Raw genomic sequence first — 19,631 nt, 5'->3', positions numbered from 1 at the left:
GCCAGACGTCGAACCCGCCCTCCCTCCTCATAGGTCCGGTCGCGCATCCGTCAACGGGCATCTCCACCGCGGTTCGAGGTGGAGGCCTGACGCTGAGCCCGCCTCTCTCTACGCTCATTGGATCGCGATCCCGTCCATCAGCCGCCTACAGCCCGCCCTCCCTCGCTCATTGGTCGAGTCGCCCATCCGTCAACCGGCCGTCTCCACCGTGATTGGTGAACGATGCCAGACGTCGAGCCCGCCCTCCCTCCTCATTGGTCGATTCGCACATCCGTCAACGGCCATCTCCACCGTGATTGGTGAATGATGCCAGACGTCGAACCCGCCCTTCCTCCTCATAGGTCCGGTCGCGCATCCGTCAACGGCCGTCCACACCGTGATTAGAGGCGGAGGCCAGACGCTGATCCCGCCTCCCTCTACGCTCATTGGATCGCCATCCCGTCCATCAGCCGCATACAGCCCATCATCCCCCCTCATTGGTCAGATCACCCATCTATCAAGGGCAGTCTCCATCGTGATTGGTGAACGAGGCCAGACGCTAAGCCCGCCCTCCCTCCTCATTGGTTGCGGAGTTCGTACATCAGCCTCCCATGTACCGCCCTCCCTTCCTCATTGGTTAGATCACCCATCCGTCAAGGGCAGTCGCCATCGTCATTGGTGAACGAGGCCAGACGGTGATCCCGCCCTACTTTCCTCCTCATTGGTTCCCGCGCCCGTCCATCAGCCGCCTACAGCCCGCCCTCCCCCGCTCATTGGTCGGCTCGCCCGTCCGTCAAGGGCAGACTCCATCGTGATTGGTGGTCGAAGCCAGACGCTGAGCCCGCCCCCCCTCCTCATTGGTTGCCGAGTCCGTCCATCAGCCGCGCACAGCCCCATCCGTCAACGTCCATCTCCATCGTGATTGGTGATCGAGCCCGCCCTCCCTCCCTCCCCGCCGCTTCTCATTGGTTCCGGCGGCCGTCAGTGTGGGAGGGGCAACAGTCCACCCTCGCTCCTCATTGGAGAAGGTAAACGTCACTCACCCAGAGCCCGCGTCCCATTGGACCACACGACCGTCAGTCAGCAGGAAGCCGAGAGTCCGCCCCACCCCTGCGATTGGCCCGCCTCAGCCTCCTGGCTCGCCCATTGGCTCCGGCCGCTGTCCATCACCTGCTGGAGGCGTCTCCTCCGCGATTGGCCGATCCCGAAATCCCGCCCCTCCTCGTTTCTCATTGGATCCCCGTCGCCGTCAACGTCACCCGGCCCCATCCTCATTGGTGGAGGGGGCCGTCACTCATCGTCGTCACCCCTCAATCGTCGATTCTCATTGGACCACGCGACCGTCAGTCAGGGGACGAGACCCCGCCCTCTGACGTCACCGGTCACCAACCGCCGCCAGTTTCAGTTGGGATTCAAACTGAGCACGTGGTGGGGGGGGGGGGGGGGGGGGGGGGGGGGGGGGGGGGCGAGGGTGTCAAAGGTCACATGTACCCAAATACTTAAACAAACTACCAAAACAGGCGGAAAAACTAACACAACGAGACAAACAGCGGCATAGAAGTTAACGTACACAAACCCCGCAGACATTCCCACTCTCCGTGCAAAAATCCCCCACGGCATTTGAGCGTGAGAGTCACGCATGTCGACAAATTCTCACGGACTCACGCCGATCACAAATTTCTCACTCTCTGTGTCGTTGAACGCACAGAATAGTGAAAAGGCCCCGGATAGAGTGGATGTGGAGAGGGTGTTTCCCCTAACAAGGAAACATAGAAACACATAGACAATAGGTGCAGGAGTAGAGGCCATTCGGCCCCTCGAGCCTCCATAGAAACATAGACAATAGGATTTGAGTATAGGAGCAGGGAGGTTCTACTGTGCAGTTGTACAGGGTCTTGGTGAGACCACACCTGGAGTATTGCGTACAGTTTTGGTCTCCAAATCTGAGGAAAGACATTATTGCCATAGAGGGAGTACAGAGAAGGTTCACCAGACTGATTCCTGGGATGTCAGGACTGTCTTATGAAGAAAGACTGGATAGACTTGGTTTATACTCTCTAGAGTTTAGGATACTGAGAGGGGATCTTATAGAAACTTACAAAATTCTTAAGGGGTTGGACAGGCTAGATGCAGGAAGATTGTTCCCGATGTTGGGGAAGTCCAGGACAAGGGGTCACAGCTTAAGGATAAGGGGGAAATCCTTTAAAACTGACATGAGAAGAACTTTTTTCACACAGAGAGTGGTGAATCTCTGGAACTCTCTGCCACAGAGGGTAGTCGAGGCCACACAGTTCATTGGCTATATTTAAGAGGGAGTTAGATGAGGCCCTTGTGGCTAAGGGGATCAGGGGGTATGGAGAGAAGGCAGGTACGGGATACTGAGTTGGATGATCAGCCATGATCATATTGAATGGCGGTGCAGGCTCGAAGGGCCGAATGGCCTCTATTCCTGCACCTAATTTCTATGTTTCTATGTTTCTATGTACAGGAGTAGAGGCCATTCGGCCCATCAAGTCTGCACCGCCATTCGATATGATCATGGCTGATCATCCAACTCAGTATCCCATCCCTGCCTTCTCTCCATACCCCCTGATCCCTTTAGCCACAAGGGCCACATCTAACTCCTTCTTAAATATAGCCAATGAACTGTGTGGCCTCAACTACGTTCTGTGGCAGAGAATTCCACAGATTCACCACCCTCTTTTCCTCATCTCGGTCCTTAAAGACTTCCCCCTTATCCTTAAACTGTGGCCCCTTGTTCTGGACTTCCCCAACATCGGGAACAATCTTCCTGCATCTAGCCCTGTCCAACCCCTTAAGAATTTTGTAAGTTTCTATAAGATCCCCCCTCAATCTTCTAAATTCTAGCGACTACAAGCCGAGTCTATCCAGTCTTTCTTCATATGAAAGTCCTGACATCCCAGTGGTCTAGTGGGAGAGTCTAGGACCAGAGGGCACAGACTCAGAATTAGAGGACGTTCCTTTAGGAAGGAGATGAGGAGGAATTTCTTCGGTCAGGGGGTGGTGAATCTGTGGGATTCTTTGCCACTGACGGCTGTGGAGGCCACAAGTCAGTGGCCAAGAGATAGATAGTCTCTTGATTAGTGCGGGTGTCAGGGGTTATGGGGAGAAGGCAGGAGAATGGAGTTAGGAAACATAGAAACATGGAAACATAGAAAATAGTTCTTGGTTCTTCTTGGTTTCTTGGTCCTCCAAAATATTCCAAATGGAATTTAAACTGGAGGTGGTGAAGGGAGGTGCAGGAGTAGAGGCCATTTGGCCCTTCGAGCCAGCACTGCCATTCAATACGATCATGGCAGATCATCCAACTCAGTATCCCATCCCTGCCTTCTCTCCATTCCCCCTGATCCCTTTAGCCACAAGGGCCACATCTAACTCCCTAGGAGGGAATAGATAGATAGATAGATTCTTGATTATAGACAATAGACAATAGACAATAGGTGCAGGAGTAGAGGCCATTCGGCCCCTCGAGCCAGCACCGCCATTCAATACGATCATGGCTGTTCATCCCCAATCAGTACCCTGTTCCTGCCTTCTCCCCATATCCCCTGACTCCGCTATCTTTAAGAGCCCTATCTAGCTCTCTCTTGAAAGCATCCAGAGAACCGGCCTCCACCGCCCTCTGAGGCAGAGATAGAGAGGTGAAGGAAGCAAGTGGATAAAGTTGGGGAGGCAAAAGGTTTTGGGTGGAGATCTTGCACGAGAGGAGAGATTTTGCACGGTGATTGGCCTCATCAGCGACAACGATGAGTTGGCCTACAGGGAGGAGGTCCAGCACTTAGCAGCATGGTGCGCTGACAACAACCTGGCCCTTAACTCCAAGAAGACCAAGGAGCTCATTGTAGACTTCAGGAAGTCCAGAGGCGGCACGCACACACCCCCATCCACATTAACGGGACGGAGGTGGAACGTGTTTCTAGCTTCAGGTTCCTGGGAGTCAACATCTCCGATGACCTCTCTTGGACCCACAATACCTCTACTCTGATCAAGAAGGCTCATCAGCGTCTCTTCTTCCTGAGGAGACTGAAGAAGGTCCATCTGTCTCCTCAGATCCTGGTGAACTTCTACCGCTGCACCATCGAGAGCATCCTTACCAACTGCATCACGGTATGGTATGGCAACTGCTCTGTCTCCGACCGGAAGGCATTACAGAGGGTGGTGAAAATTGCCCAACGCATCACCGGTTCCTCGATTGCTCCCCTCCATTGAGTCTGTCCAAAGCAAGCGCTGTTTGCGGAGGGCGCTCAGCATCGCCAAGGACTGCTCTCACCCCAACCATGGACTGTTTACCATCCGGGAGGCGCTACAGGTCTCTCCGTTGCCGAACCAGCAGGTCGAGGAACAGCTTCTTTCCGGCGGCTGTCACTCTACTCAACAACGTACCTCGGTGACTGCCAATCACCACCCCCCACCCCCCCCGGACACTTATTATTATTTATAGAAACATAGAAACATAGAAATTAGGTGCAGGAGTAGAGGCCATTCGGCCCTTCGAGCCTGCACCGCCATTCAATATGATCATGGCTGATCATCCAACTCAGTATCCCGTACCTGCCTTCTCTCCATACCCCCTGATCCCCTTAGCCACAAGGGCCACATCTAACTCCCTCTTAAATATAGCCAATGAACTGGCCTCAACTACCCTCTGTGGCAGAGAGTTCCAGAGATTCACCACTCTCTGTGTGAAAAAAGTTCTTCTCATCTCGGTTTTAAAGGATTTCCCCCTTATCCTTAAGCTGTGACCCCTTGTCCTGGACTTTCCTAACATCGGGTACAATCTTCCTGCATCTAGCCTGTCCAACCCCTTAAGAATTTTGTAAGTTTCTATAAGATCCCCTCTCAATCTCCTAAATTCTAGAGAGTATAAACCAAGTCTATCCAGTCTTTCCTCATAAGACAGTCCTGACATCCCAGGAATCAGTCTGGTGAACCTTCTCTGCACTCCCTCTATGGCAATAATGTCCTTCCTCAGATTTGGAGACCAAAACTGCACGCAATACTCCAGGTGTGGTCTCACCAAGACCCTGTACAACTGCAGTGGAACCTCCCTGTTCCTATACTCAAATCCTCTATGGCAAGAATGTCCTTCCTCAGATTTGGAGACCAAAACTGCACGCAATACTCCAGGTGTGGTCTCACCAAGACCCTGTACAACTGCAGTAGAACCTCCCTGCTCCTATACTCAAATCCTTTTGCAATGAAAGCCAACATACCATTCGCTTTCTTCACTGCCTGCTGCACCTGCATGCCTACTTTCAATGACTGGTGTACCATGACACCCAGGTCTCGCTGCATCTCCCCCTTTCCCAATCGGCCACCATTTAGATAATAATGATTCAAATCATTTGCTATGTCGCTCTTCCAGGGAGATGCTAAATGCATTTCGTTGTCTCTGTACTGTACACTGACAATGACAATTAAAATTGAATCGGAAAGATTGGACATTTCAGAGCAAATCATTGACCATGCTCAGAACAGCCACATGATGGCCTGAGTGAGCCATTGAACAGTACACACTGCAGTATTGAACAAAGCCACTTGAGGGAGGTCGATGATAAGATTCAAGATTCAAGATTCAATTTATTTGTCATTTGGACCCCTTGAGGCCCAAACGAAATGCCGTTTCTGCAGCCATACATTACAAACAAATAGACCCAAGACACAACATCATTTACATAAACATCCATCACATCGCTGTGATGGAAGGCCAAAAAACTTATCTCTCCACTGCACTCTCCCCCCCCCGATGTCAGAGTCAAAGTCAAAGCCCCCGGCTGGCGATGGCGATTGTCCCGCGGCCATTAAAGCCACGCCGGGTTATGCGAGGTCGCACACCGGGTCTTGGTGTTAGAGCCCCCGGCGTGCGCTCGCAGAGTCCCGCGGCCATTCCAAGCCGCGCGGGGCGGTGATGTCAGGCCCCGCTCCAGGAGCTCTTCGACCCCGCAACTCGGGCGGGAGAAGTCGCCGTTGCGGGAGCCCTGAAAAGCGGTCTCCCCTCCAGGGACCCGCGGGCTCCCGGTGCCGCCGTCCGCCAGACCCGCAGTTGCAGCCTCCGAATCTCCGGAGGTCGGTCCGCAGCAGCAGCAGCAGCAGCAACGCTCCACCACCGCTCCACCCGCTCCGGACTCGGCCAGCTCCGCGACGGTGAGGTGAGTCGTCATCACCAGAGCCCCCGGTCTTCTCCTGTTGGAGGCCGCTCCTCGTTGCAGCCCCAACGACAATGGAGACCCGACAAAGAAAAGGTCGGGTCTCCCATGCAGGGAGAGATTTAAAAGTTACCCCCTCCCTCCCACCCCACACACACACACCCCAACAAAAAATAACAAAAACCACATAAAAACATAGACAAAAATAATAAAAACGCAGACGGGCTGCAGAGGCCGCTGCTGACGAGAGTCGCGCTGCCTACCAATCTTCTACCAAACATACAGCCTTTGTTAAGGAGAATAGTTTAATCTCATATATTTATCACAAATGTTGCCTTCGTCCTCAACTAAATGTTGTGGCCTGGCTGGTAGAGACCAGGGGCTTGTGTCCTTTAGATCCTCAAACACACATATACACAAACAGAATAAGGGGTCGGCCATTTAGAGGAAACACTTTTTCTCACAGAGAGAGTTGTGAGTCTGTGGGAAGATTGTTCCCGATGTTGGGAAGTCCAGAACAAAGGGCCACACACACACAGTTTAAGGATAAGGAGAAAGTCTTTTAGGACTGAGATGAGGAATCTGTGGAATTCTCTGCCATAGAACGCAGTTGATGCCACACAGTTCATTGGCTCTATTTAAGAGGGATTAGTTTGTGGCCCTTGTGGCTAAAGGGAATCAGGGGGTGATGTGAGAGAAGGCATGGATGGGGAGGGTTGGTTTGTGCCGTACTCCTGCACTTTCATGACAGTTTTCTGACCCATGACAGGTATGCAGAAATAGGTCAAGATTCTTTGGAGTCTCCAAAAGGAGTGGCCCTTAGGTGCTCATCGGGAGGAACGCCCCTCAGGGACCCTGCGTGTGGAATTAGCGAAGATTCGGGTGTGTCGAGCGATACTGACCTTGAAAGAAGTCAGCGGGCAGTTTGATCATATGGAAAATCCGCGCGACTGTTGCAGCTCGAAGGCCGATGTGGACCAGCTCCTACACCTACGGCTCCGGGCGATCTATGTTGGACCGGGCCTTTGATGAATAATGCCCACGTAGTCTTTAATTGCCCGTGGACTTTACTCGATGACGGGCCTACTCTCAATAACGGTATATGTGTGAACGGCAACGTCTTTTGGTCCCCTTAAGGGCGCCAGGGAGGAGACCGTTCATGATGTTGCTGTACACTTCTTTTGAAGACCGCTCTGCGTGAGCACTTTCGAATTTCAGGGGGGAGTCATAGAACTTTATTGTCGAGGTGTGTCAGGTAAAGGCCAAGAATTGTGTGTTTGCGAAGATCCAGGAAAGGCACAGCTTCGGCATTGACGACATCGTTAATCATTGAGATCAGATATAATTTTCCAAACGCATTACTTAAATAATATGAAATAATCAGACCCACGCCATTAGTTTGAGGGCCAGTGAAATGCTAATTAAATGATGGGCGTGGGAAGTTGCTATCCTATGCTAAGGTTTCAGGAGGTATTGGTGAACCGGCAGGGTTGGGATACTGCGTAACAATGGAGCCTGAGCATATTGCTGAACGGTGGGCCTCGAAGGGCTATCCTCGACCTGGGTGGTAGGTTAATTCCTTACCTTTGTGTTTGCAGGGTCTACTGCATCACGACCTCAATCTAGTAGGCCTTTTCCTATACCATATCGAAGAGCTTTCGGGATCATCCTTTGGTTAAGTGTGCCAGTCTCCTGTAAGATTTTACTGGTGCGCTATAATTGTGTCGCCAGGACTATTGGGTCCTTGATCTGCTGCCATTCATTGAGGATGATTCTATTTTACCCCCTCAGTATGGAAGAGAGGTCATAGCCGATGCCTTGGACGGGCATGTTTATACCTAACTGTTTTTAGTCCTGCTTCGCTCCAAGTTGCCGAAAACCAAGCGCCAGCTTCATCTCGGTTTTAAAGCAGCCCCAACTTTGAACCTGTGAAGTTCGAGAGTGTCCTTCCCCCGACAACCGTCTCTCCCTTCAATCTTCTCAGGGCCGCCTGCTGCTGCGTTTCTAATATAATTGCTCTCGAATTTCTAAATTTTTCGTTAAACAGTCTATTCCACTATCTTGCTTCAGTAGAGGGTATTCGGCCCTTCGAGCCTGCTGAACCTCCATTTGTCCCGTCGGCGTTGATAAATGGTGCACACCTTTACTCTCTGGACATATAATCTGAAGATTGCGTCTTGACGTCCACGGCTCAGCTTCTGCTCCTTTGTCGAAAGTGGCACGTTTTCACGATCTGATCTTCTAGGGCCTGTGGACAACGCTGCCATATTGACAATTCTTTCTTTTTTGGAATACGAGACCCGTTCAAAAAACCACGACTTTCCTGTCTGTTGGTGGCTAAAATTCACCTAAAACGGTATCTGTAGCGAGGTGATCATTCATATTTGAGTTCATCTCGAAGGCCAAATGCCTTACTCTCCTTATACAGTCCTAATGTTTCATATTCAGATTCAGATGCAATTTTACGTTTCATGTGTCAGGTTGGTGTACAGTACCGAGACAACGAAATGCCTTTAGCATCTTCTACCTTGGCAGAGACGACATAGCAGAACGATTTGAACTAAATAACTTGAAAAAAGGTTTCGGCCACAACGGGGGGGGGGTTATTGGCAGTCCCCGAGGTACTTTTCGTTTGATGAGTGGGAATTCCCAGCACTCCGGAAAGAATCTGTTCCTCGACAGTTTCTGGTTTCGGCACCGAGAGAGACCTGTAAGTTGCCGCGCCTCCCGATGGTAGGAGGGTAAACAGTCCATGTTAGGGTTGAGATAGTCTCATTCATAAGCAGCAGTCCTTGGGCGATGCTGAGCAGTCCCTCCGCAGAGTCAGCGCTTGCTTTGGACAGACTCATATGGAGGGGAGCGTGGAACCGGTGAGTGGCGTTTGGGCAACATTTTCACCACCCTCTTCAATGCTCTTCCGGTCGGAAGGAAACAGAGCATTGCCGTACCATACTGTGATAAATCCAGTTGGTAAGGACCTGCTCTCGATGGTGCAGCGGTATAAGTTCACCAGGATCGAGGAGACAGACCTGGCCTTCTTCAGTCTCCTCAGGAAGAAGAGACGCTGATGAGCGTTCTTGATCAGAGTAGAGGTATTGTGGGTCCAAGAGAGGTCATCGGAGATGGTTGACAAGATCCCAGGAACCTGAAGCTAGAAACATTTTCCACCTACGAGGTCCCGTTTACTGTGGATGGGGGTGTGCGTGCCGCCTCTACAGAAAGGACTTCCTGGGATGGCAGTCTACAATGAGAAATCTGGATAGACCTCGGCTTCTTGAAGTTAGGACGGCATCGAAACTTCCATTCTTAAGGGGTTACAGGCTAGATGCCAACGATGTTGGGGAACAGAGATATCCGGGCGAACTTAAGAATTTAGAGCCTCATTTACACACAACATATGTTAATGGACCATAGGTCAGAAATACGATGTTGCGAGTGCGCGAGGGGTCAGTTAAGGATAGGCGCAATCTTTTAGGACGAGGTCAGCACACAGAGAGGGTTGCTGTGAATTCTCGGCACAAACGTATTTTGACGCCACACCGTTATTGGCTATATTTTCGCAGTAGTGACTTAACGCACGCGGAATGGAGAGAAGGCAGTAGGATACTGATTTGGATGATCAGTCATGATCATATCGAAATGCGAATGTGCAGGCTCGATGGCCCTACTCCTGCACCTATTTATTTCTAAACATGATACAATAGAAGGTGCAGGAGTGCAGGGGGTAGCCATTTGGCATGATGGGATTCGATTTGCCTGTACCATTCGCCATTCATATGATATGGCTGCTCATCCAACTCAGTATCCCATCCCTATGTTTCTCTCCTATAACCCCCTGATCCCTTTAGCCACAAGGGCCACATCTGATTTCCCGACGTTCTTAATATAGTCAGGGCCAAGAGAACATGAGTGTGGCCTCAACTACGTTTCGATTTCTGTCAAGGCAGAGACTTTAAATTTCCACAGATTCACTCCCTCTCTTGGTTTGGCCTCAGAAAAAAATGTTTTTCGAACAGATCTCGGTCCTATACCTAAAGGATTTCCCCATGAAAAATAAACATGAGTTCAAAATACCTTAAACTGTGTGTGTGTGGCCCTTGTTTTCTGTCTTCCCCAACATTGGAAACTATCCTGAACCTTCCTTGCAGTCTGCCTGTCCACCCCTTAAGAATTTTAGTGGCCAGGAGTTTCTTATGATGATGCCCCCATGTAGGATCTTCTAAACGGTCTAGCCGAGTACAAGCCGCAGTCTTCCAGTGTAGTCCTTTCTTCAATGCCACCCAAACGTCCTGCCAGCTCCCAGGAATCAGTCTAGTCTATTGTCTATTGTAACTCCAGCGGGACAGGCATGGCATCTCTGGAGTCTTTTAAAATGGAATTGGGGACTGTGTTCGGGTTGAACCAAATTTCTTTCAGACTCTTCCTCAACCGACATTTGTCGGTCCGTGATAAGACAGTCTTACTCGCCCATAAAAACGGCTCTCTGCTCTTGTCGAAATGCCACTGTTTCCGATCTAGATCTAGCCCTGTGGGCGCTGCCAACCATGCATTCTCTCACTACCACGGTCAAAAACCACGACCTTCCTGTCTGTTCTGGCGAACAATTCACCGAACACGTAGCTGTACTAAGGATCCAGCTTGAGGATGTCGACAAAAAAATCTATAAAAAGTCCCAGCATCTGCAGATCCGATCCTATCATTTTAATGTCATTGTTCAAAAACCGTAAGGAGGCAACGAAATGCATTAGCATCCGGCCGAAAGAACACCTAGTCATGATTTGAATAATAATTACCTGTGACGCGGGAGGGGGGGGGGGGGGGGTTATTGGCAGTCACCGAGGTACTTGTGAGTAAGTACAGCCTGCCGGTAAGAACTGTTCCTCACCTGCTGGTTCGGCACGGAGAGACCTGTATTCGCCTCCCGGAAGGAGGGTAAACAGAGAAAAAGCCCTCCGCAGACGCGCTTGCCTTTTGGACAGACTCCATTGCGGGGAGCGAGAACGCGTGGATGCGTTGGGCAATTTCACCACCCCTGCAATGCCTTCCGTTAGACAGAGCATGCCGTCCCATAACTGTGAACAAAGGAATGCTCCCTCTGGGCAGCGGTAAATTCACGCAGGAGCTGATGAGACAGATGGCCTTCTTCAGTCTCCTCAGGTGAAGAACGCTGAGAGCCTTCTGGAGTAATTGCGTACCGTTTTTGTCCAAGAGTTCATCGGATATGTTAATCCCCGGAACCTGAAGCTCTCAACTTGCGTTATGTGTATGGTGGAGTACCGAAGAAGGTTCTGGACTTCGCATTCTACAATGAGATCCTTGGTCTTCTGGAGTTAATGACCGCTCTTGTCCAAATCGAAGAAACACAGAATAAAAACCAACTTGAGCTCATGTACACCGCTCATAAGAAAAATAGGTCGCGTGTTGCGATGCGCGGTCGGGTCAATCACGGGTCAGCAACGGCGCGCGTTACGACTTTTGAACAAGGACTTAACGCACGGTTGACTTAACCACGAGCGCTATACTTTAGATGTCGGACGCTAAATCGATTGCGTTTCAGGCCTCATGGCCTACTCCTGCACCTATTCGAAAAACATTTCCAATAGGTGCAGGAGTTGATGGCCATTTGGCGCCTTCGAGCCTGCACCAAGTCCAATATTAGCATGCTGATCATCCAACAGTATCCATCCCTGCCTTTTCCATCTCCATACCCGCCGGGTCCCCTTAACCCACAAGGGCCACATCGAACTCCCTCTTAAATATAAACTGGGTGGCCTCAACTACCTTCTGTGGCCAAGAATTCCACCGAAAAAAAATGGTTTTTTTCTTTAGGACTCGGGTCCTAAAGGATTTCCCATGAAGAAAAACGGTGTTTTTCTCACACAACTGGACTTCCCCAAGTGGGGACAACCTTCCTAGCCTTCCAACCTTTAGATTTTTGTAAGTTCTAATAAATCCCTCTCAATCTCTAATCTAGAGAGCTACGCACCGATTCTACCAGTTCTCTTTTCTTCATAGCAGTCCTTACATCCCACGGACTCATTCTGGGGATGACCGTGCTGTGCACTCCCCTACTAGCGTAAGCTTACAGATGATCCCTGCCTTCTTCTCAATTTAGGCGAACCTAAAACTTACCAACTCACTTTCCAGTGTGGTCTCATCTCAAGACCCTGTATCAGCTGCAGCAAGTACCCTCTTTGCTCCTATAGAATCAAACGCCTAGTTGTGCACTGAACGGGCCACACCCGGCCAACTCGGCACACATACTCTCATGTTATAAACCCAGAACCAGGGCATCTGCACACACACTTCCGACACTTCCTGACACACCATAAGCACACACGGACTGTTCTACTGCAGTTGTAACAGGGTCTTTGGTGAGACCCGCACCTGGATTATTGCGTACAGTTTTTGGTCTCTAATCAGATCTAGGGACCATTCCTTGCCATTGAGGGAGTACAGAGAAGGTTCGCCAGACTGATTCCTGGGATGTCAGGACTGTCTTATGAAGAAAGACTGGATAGACTTGGTTTATACTCTCTAGAGTTTAGAAGATTGAGAGGGGATCTTATAGAAACTTACAAAATTCTTAAGGGGTTGGACAGGCTAGATTCAGGAAGATTGTTCCCGATGTTGGGGAAGTCCAGGACAAGGGGTCACAGCTTAAGGATAAGGGGGAAATCCTTTAAAACCGAGATGAGAAGAACAAATTTTTTTTTCACACAGAGATTGGTGAATCACTGGAATTCTCTGCCACAGAAGGTAGTTGAGGCCACACAGTACATTGGCTATCCGATTTAAGAGGGAGTTAGATGTGGCTAAATGGATTAGGGGGTATGGAGAGAAGGCAGGGATGGGATACTGAGTTGGATGATCAGATTGAATGGCGAATGGTGCAGGCTCGCAAGGGCACAATCACGAATGGCCTCCACTCCTGCACCTATTTGTCTATGTTTCGCTATGTATATATACACCAATTGAACGTATTTTTCCCTCATCTATTATATTATCTAGTGGTACTGTTTTACATATTCTGTGCTGACCTCTGAGGGGAACCTTAGACATAGACAAAAGTGCAGGAGTAGAGAAAACCATTCGGCCCCTTCGAGCCAGCACCGCCATTCAATGTGATCATGGCTGATCATCCCCCCAAATCAGTACCCGCTTGTCCGTGTTGTTCCTCCTTCGCCCCACGCCCCAATCTTGACGTGCCGCAGAGATGCTGCCTAACCAGACGAGTTAGTCCGGCATTTCTTCGACCCTACGAGTTACTCCAGGACTTTGTCTTTTACTCCAGAGTACAGCATCTTCCTGAGACTAGCCACAAAAACGCTGGAGTAACTCAGCGGGACAGGCGGCATCTCTGGAGAGAAGGAACGGGCGACGTTTCTGGGTCGAGACCCTTCCTCGGAGTTCAGAGTTACTCCAGCACTTTGCGTTTTTCTTCAGTGTAAACCAGCTCCTGCGGTTCCATCCCACACACCTTAATTTGTCCTGTTTCGTGCAGTTTTAACAGCAGCAGCAGGACTAAACCATGCATTGGGGGGGGGGGGGGAGAGGGAGAGTTGGAGGGAGAGGAGAAGGAGGGGAGAGACAGAGTGAGGGGGAGAGGACAGAGGAAAAGCGAGGAGGAGAGAGTGGGAGGAAAGAGAAGAGAGAGGGAGAAAAGTGGAGAGTGGGGAGGAGGAGTGAGGAGAGGAGAGAGAGAGAGGAGGGTGATAGAGGAGGGAAGAGTAGGTGAGAGGGGGGAGAGGAGGGGGGGAGACAGAGGTGGTTGGGAGAGGACAGAGAGGAAATGGAGAGAGGATGGGAGGGGAGAGAGTAGAGGAGGGGAGAGAGGGAGGGGAGCTCGGGAGAGGGAGGGAGATAGGAGAGGAAGAGTGGAGTGAGGGAGAGAGAGAGAGAGGCGTAGAGAGGAAGCGGGTGGGGTTGGAGATGGGAGAGGAAGTGAGGAGAGAGGGAGAGGAGAGGAGGAGAGGGGACGGAGAGGGAGAGAGGGGGGGAGTGAGGGAGGAGGAAGAGAAAGAGGGGGAGAGAGGAGAGAGGGGAAGAGCTGGAGTAACCTGAGGGGGAAAGGAGAGGGATTCCCAGCCAGGAAGATTGAGGGGTATAGTGTGAACGGCAGGAGCAGGATGGAAGTAGAGAGAGAGAGAGAGGAGGGAGGTCCCCGAGAAACCAGCCCAGGGAGGAGAGGGGGGGAGAGGACTCTAAGCAGGAGAAGAGAAGAATAAAGAGGAGAGGAGCGAGGAGGAGGGGAGATAGAGGAGGAGGACAGAGTCAATAGAAGGGGGAGAGGAAAGAGGCGGACGGTAGAGAGAGCTGGGGGCTTGGGAAGGGAGGGGACAGAATAGGGGGAGGGGAGAGGAGGGGAGGAGGAGAGAGATAAGGAGGTAGAGAGGGGAAGGGAGAAAGATGGGAAGAGTGAGAGGATAGAGGAGAAGAGGGGGGAGGACAGGAGGGGAGGAGATAGTTCAAAGACCAAGGGGAAGAGGAGGAGAGAGGGGGAGGAGGGAGAGAGGGAGAGGGGAGAGAGGATGGGAGGGAGACAAAGGGGGATGAGAGGGATCCAGAGAGGAGAGGAGGGGGACAGAGATGGATGGTCTAGAGACGAGAGGGGGAGAGGAGAGACTCAGAGGGGGAGGGAGAGGGGAAAAGAGAGGGGAAGGAGAGGAGGAGAAGAGAGGGGGGGAAGAGAGTAGAGAAGAGGGTAGGGGTAGGGGAGGAGAGGAGAGAGATGGGAGAGAGAAGAGGGAGAGAGAGGGGAGAGGGAGAGGGGAGAGGGAGAGAGGGGAGAGGAGAGGAGAGGGGAGAGAGAGAGAGGGGAGAGGAGAGGGGAGGGAGAGGGTGAGGGAGAGGAGGGAAGATGAGAGGGGGAGAGGTATGAGAGAGATAGAGGCAGAGGGAGGGGGAGAGAGAGTAGATAGAAAGGAGAGGGGAGTGAAAGAGAAGCTAGAGAGAGAGAGGGGGGGAGAGAGAGGAGGCGAGAGAGAGGGGAGAGGGGAGGGAGATAGGGAGGGAGAGAGGAGAGATCGGGTAGAGAGAGAGAGAAGGGGGGGGAGATTAGACGGGAAGGAGAGGGAAGAGAGGGAGATAGGAGAGAGAGATGATGGAGAGAGACTAATAGTGGAGGGAGAGAGCCATCTAGCTCCAGACGGGAGCTATCTTCAGTAGATTGGAGTCATCGGAGAGACGGAGGAGACTGCCGCGATGTATCGGTTTAGGTTCTATTCTCCAGAGACACGGGGTTTACTATGGTGTGCATGACATCGATGTTCCTAGAGACGAGGATGTTTCATCGTGTATGGATGAGAAGTCTGGGGATTTCTTCCTCTTGAGAGAGAACGTATCCTGATATGTGGCTGGCCTTTTTATTAGGAGGAGTCGATCCTCTTCTTTCCAGAGGGATCTGCGAGGAGCCACGTACTAGTTGGTGCGACTCTATCGGTCCTGCTCTTCGACGCTGGGGTCAAGTCACCCTTCTCGTTTCTGGTGTATCGAGCCTTAGTGTCTCAATCTCCTTCCTGAGCCTTCCAACACTCTCTTCCGTCTTTCTTGTCTCTCCTCCCATGTCCTCTACAGCTTACTCTCCTCTCTTTGAGAGGAGTTTCTGAGAGAGTCTCCTGTGGAAGAGAGACCTGGAGGGTCGCTGGAATCCTCTCCATCCCTGAACCTCCCTCTCTCGTTCTCCCTTTCTCTCATCTCCCTGATCTCTCTCTTCCCCCCTCCCTCTCCCCCCCCCCTCCTGTCCCTTCAGTTGACTCTCTCTCTCTCCCTTCTCTTTCCCTCTCCCCTCAGCCCTCCGCTCTCCCCTGTCTCTCTCTCTATGTCTTTGGTGAAGCTCCTCCCCTTCATGCCGTCTCCTCCCTCTAATCTCTTTCTCGTTATCTCCTCTCCTCTCCCCTCTCATGTTCCCTCTCTCTCTACCTCTCCCCCTCCTCCCCTCTTCCGCCTCTCCCTCTCTCTCCTCCCCCTCTCTCCCTCCTCCCTCTCCTCTCTATCTCGCTCTCTCCCTCTCCCCTCCTCTCCCTCTGTTCCTCCCTTCTCCTCTCCTCTCGCCTCTCCCTCTCCTCTATCTCTCCCTCTCCTCTCCCTCTCTCTCCTCCCTCTCTCTCTCCCCTCCTCCTCTCTCTCCCCCCCCTCTCCCTCTCCTCTCCTCCCTCTCTCCCCTCCCTCCCCTCTCTCCCCCTCCTCTCATCTCCTCTCTCCTCCCTCCTCCTCTCCTCTCCTCCCTCCTCTCCTCTCTCCCCCCTCTCCCCTCTCTCCTCTCGTCTCCTCTCCCCCTCTCTCCTCTTCCTCTCCTCTCCTCTCCCTCTTCCTCTCTCCACTCTCTCCTCTCCCCTCCTCCCTCTCTCTCTCTCCTCCTCCTCCCCCCTCTCTCTCCTCCCCTCCCTCTCTCCTCTCTCTCTCTCAGCTCTCCTCCCCCTCAACCTCCCTCTCCTCTCCTCTCCTCTCCCCTCCCCTCCCCTCCCCTCCTCCCCTCTCCTCTCCCCCTCTCTCTCCTCCCCTTTCTCTCCCCTCTTCCTCCTCGTCTCCTTCCCTCCCTCTCTCCTCTTCTCTCTCTCCTCTCTCCCTCCTCACCCTCTCCCTCTCGGTTCCTCCCCTCTCTCCTCTCCTCCCCTCTCTCTCCTGTCCCTCTCTCCTCCTCCCTCTCGCTCCTCTCCTCTCTCTCTCCTCCTCCTCTCCTCTCCTCTCCTCCTCTCCTCTCCCTCCCCCCTCTCTCCTCTACTCCTGCTTGCTCCTCGTTCAGATATGGATCTCCGCACCCTCTCTCTCGCCCCTCTCTATCTCTCTCCTCCCTTCCCTCCCCCTCCCCCCCCTCTCTCTCTCTTCCCTCTCTCCCCTCTCCCTCTCCTCTCTCTCCCTCCTCTCCTCCTCCCTCCTCGCTCCCCCCTCCCTCTCCTCCCCTCCCCTCTCCCCTCCCCCTCCGCCTCCTCGCCTCTTTCCTCCTCTCCCTCTCTCCCTCTCCCCTCTCCCTCTCTCTCTCGTGCTCCTCCTCCTCCTCTCTCCTTCCCCTCTCCTCTCCCTCTCTCCCCTGCATGCCTCTCCACCCCTCTCCTCTCCGCTCTCCCTCTCCTCTCTCCCCTCTCTCCCTCTCTCTCCCCCTCTCTCCTCTCTCTCTCTCCTCTCCCTGCCTCCCCTCTCTCTCATCCTTCCCTCTCTCTCTCTCCTCCCTCTCTTCGCACTCTCCCCCCCTCCCCCTCGCCTCCCCTCCTCCCTCCCTCCTCTCCCTCTCCACCTCCTCCCTCTCTCTCCCCCCTCCCTCTCCTCTCCCCCCCTCTCCTCTCTCCCCTCCCCTCTCCCCCTCTCTCTCTGAATCTCCCTCCATCCCTCTCCTCCGCTCTCTCCTCCCTCTCTGCCCTTCCCCCAAACCCCCGCCCTCTGTGAGGCTCTCGCCCTCTCACACCTCCACTCCTCCCCCCCAGCCCCCTCTCTCTCCCCTGTGCCCCTCTCTATGATGCCTCCTGACGTCTCCTTCCCTTTGCCCCCTTTTCCCCTCATCCCCCCTCTCTCTCTCCCACTATCCTTTTCATCCCTCCCTCTCTCCCCCACCCCCGCCTTCTCTCTCTTCCTCCTCGTCCCTCTCTCCCCCCCTCCACCTTCTATCCCCCCCCCACCCCTCCACCACATCTCCTCCTCCTCTCCCCCCTCCTCCACTCCCCCCCCTCCCCCCCTCTCCCCTCCATCTTCTTCTTCCCTCCTCACCTGTGTCTCCTCCCCCTTTCGGTTTCTCTCCCCCCGCTCTCCCCTCTTGTCGCCCCCGCTCTCTCCCTCCCCTTCACACCTCTCAACTCACCCCTCCATCCAATTCACTCCTCCATCTCATCGTCTCCCCTCTCTCCCCTCCTTCCGCCCTTCCCGTCAGCTCCCTCTTGGTCCTCTGGGCTTACTGTCGGTCTCCATTTGGACTCTCCCCCTGCCCTGGGCTCTTCTTCCTTCTCTCCCGGGTCCTCTCATTTCCCCCTAGGAGTTCCAGTAGAAACAGGTCCACCTCCAGTCTGGCTGCCCCTCTCCCCTTTCAATCCCTCCCCCTTCTCTGATATCCCCTTCGTCTTCTTCACCCTCTCAACTCCTCTCCCTTCTCTCCCTCTCCTCTCCCCTCCATCTCAGGTCCCTTCTCCCTCTCTCCACTCCCCTCTCTCCTCCTCTCCCCCTCTCTCTCTCCCTCCCCTTCTCTCCCCTCTCTCTCTCTCTCGCTCTATCTCTCCCCCTCCTCCCCTCTCCCCTCCTCACTCTCTCTCCTCTCCTCTCCTCCCTCTCTCCCCCCCCCCTTCTCCTCTCTCCCCTTCTCGTCTCTCCCCTCTCTCCTCTCCCCTCTCTCCCTCCCCTCTCCTCTCCCTCCCCCCCTCCTCTCTTTCCCTCCTCTCTCTCCCCCCTCTCTCCTCTCTCCCTTCCCTTCTCCCTCCCCTCCCTCTCTCTCTCTCCTCTCTCCTCTCCCCCCCTCTCTCCCTCTCTCTCCCCCCCTCTCCCCCTCTCCCCCCTCCCCCTCTTTCCTCTCCCTCTCTCCTCTCCCTCTGTCCATCCCTCTTTCTCTCTCCTTCCTCCTCCCCTCTCTCCCCTTCTACCTCTCCCTCCCCTCCCCTCTCTCTCTCCTTTCGCTCTCTCCCCCCTCTCTCCCTCTCCTATCCCTCTCCCCCCTCTCTTCTCCTCTCCCCTCCCCTCTCCTCTTCTCTCCATCTCTCTCCCCCTCCTCTCTCCTCTCTCCCTCTCCTCTCCCCCTTCTCTCTCCCTCCCCCTCTCTCCCCTCTCTCTCTCTCTCCCCTTCTCTTTCTCCCCTCTCTCTGTCACCTTCGCAATCTCTCCCAACTCTCTCCCCCCGCCTCTCTCTCCCCTCTTCTCCCCCCCCCGCCTCTCTCCCCTCCCCCTCTCCCTCCCCCCCCCTTCTCAACTGATCTCCCTCTCCTCTCTAAGCGCGGGGATCCTTGCCCTCCTCTCCTCCCCCCTCATGAGTCTCTCCCTCCCCTCTCCCCTTCCCTCTCCCCCTCCCTCCTTTCCGGGATCCCCATTCTCCCTCTCCCCCTGGATCTCTCTGTCTCCGAGGGAATGGGTGGGAGATGAGTCTGAGGGGGTGTATCTTCCCTATCCCCTTCCTGTCTTCTCAATCTATCCCTAGAGGTCTCCCCCAAGTAACCAGTCCTACATTTTCTTTCAACTTGTCCCCCTGGTGTATGGTTATGGGGAACTTTCACAACCACACCCTCGACAGAGATATCTCGGTGAATCTCCCTCTCACCAACTCCAGTCCTGAGGCAGGGTCTCAGAGGAGTTATATGGTTTTATAGGAGAGGAATTAGGCCATTCGGCCCCAATCGAATCACACTCTTGCCAGGTCAATCACGTCTGATCTATTCATAGCGGCCTCCTCAGGCCGAATGTTCTCCTCCGACTTTTTCCCGACAACCAAGCCCTATCTCTGTATCTCCGCCCTTCAAACATCCACTGAACATGGTGGCCTCCACAGCCGTTCCTGGTGGCAAGTGGATCCCACAG

The sequence above is a fragment of the Leucoraja erinacea genome, unplaced genomic scaffold (genome assembly GCF_028641065.1).
Source record: "Leucoraja erinacea ecotype New England unplaced genomic scaffold, Leri_hhj_1 Leri_372S, whole genome shotgun sequence".
NCBI lineage: Eukaryota > Metazoa > Chordata > Chondrichthyes > Rajiformes > Rajidae > Leucoraja > Leucoraja erinaceus.
The sequence above is the reverse complement of the archived record's forward strand: the minus strand, read 5'-3'. Positions refer to the sequence as shown.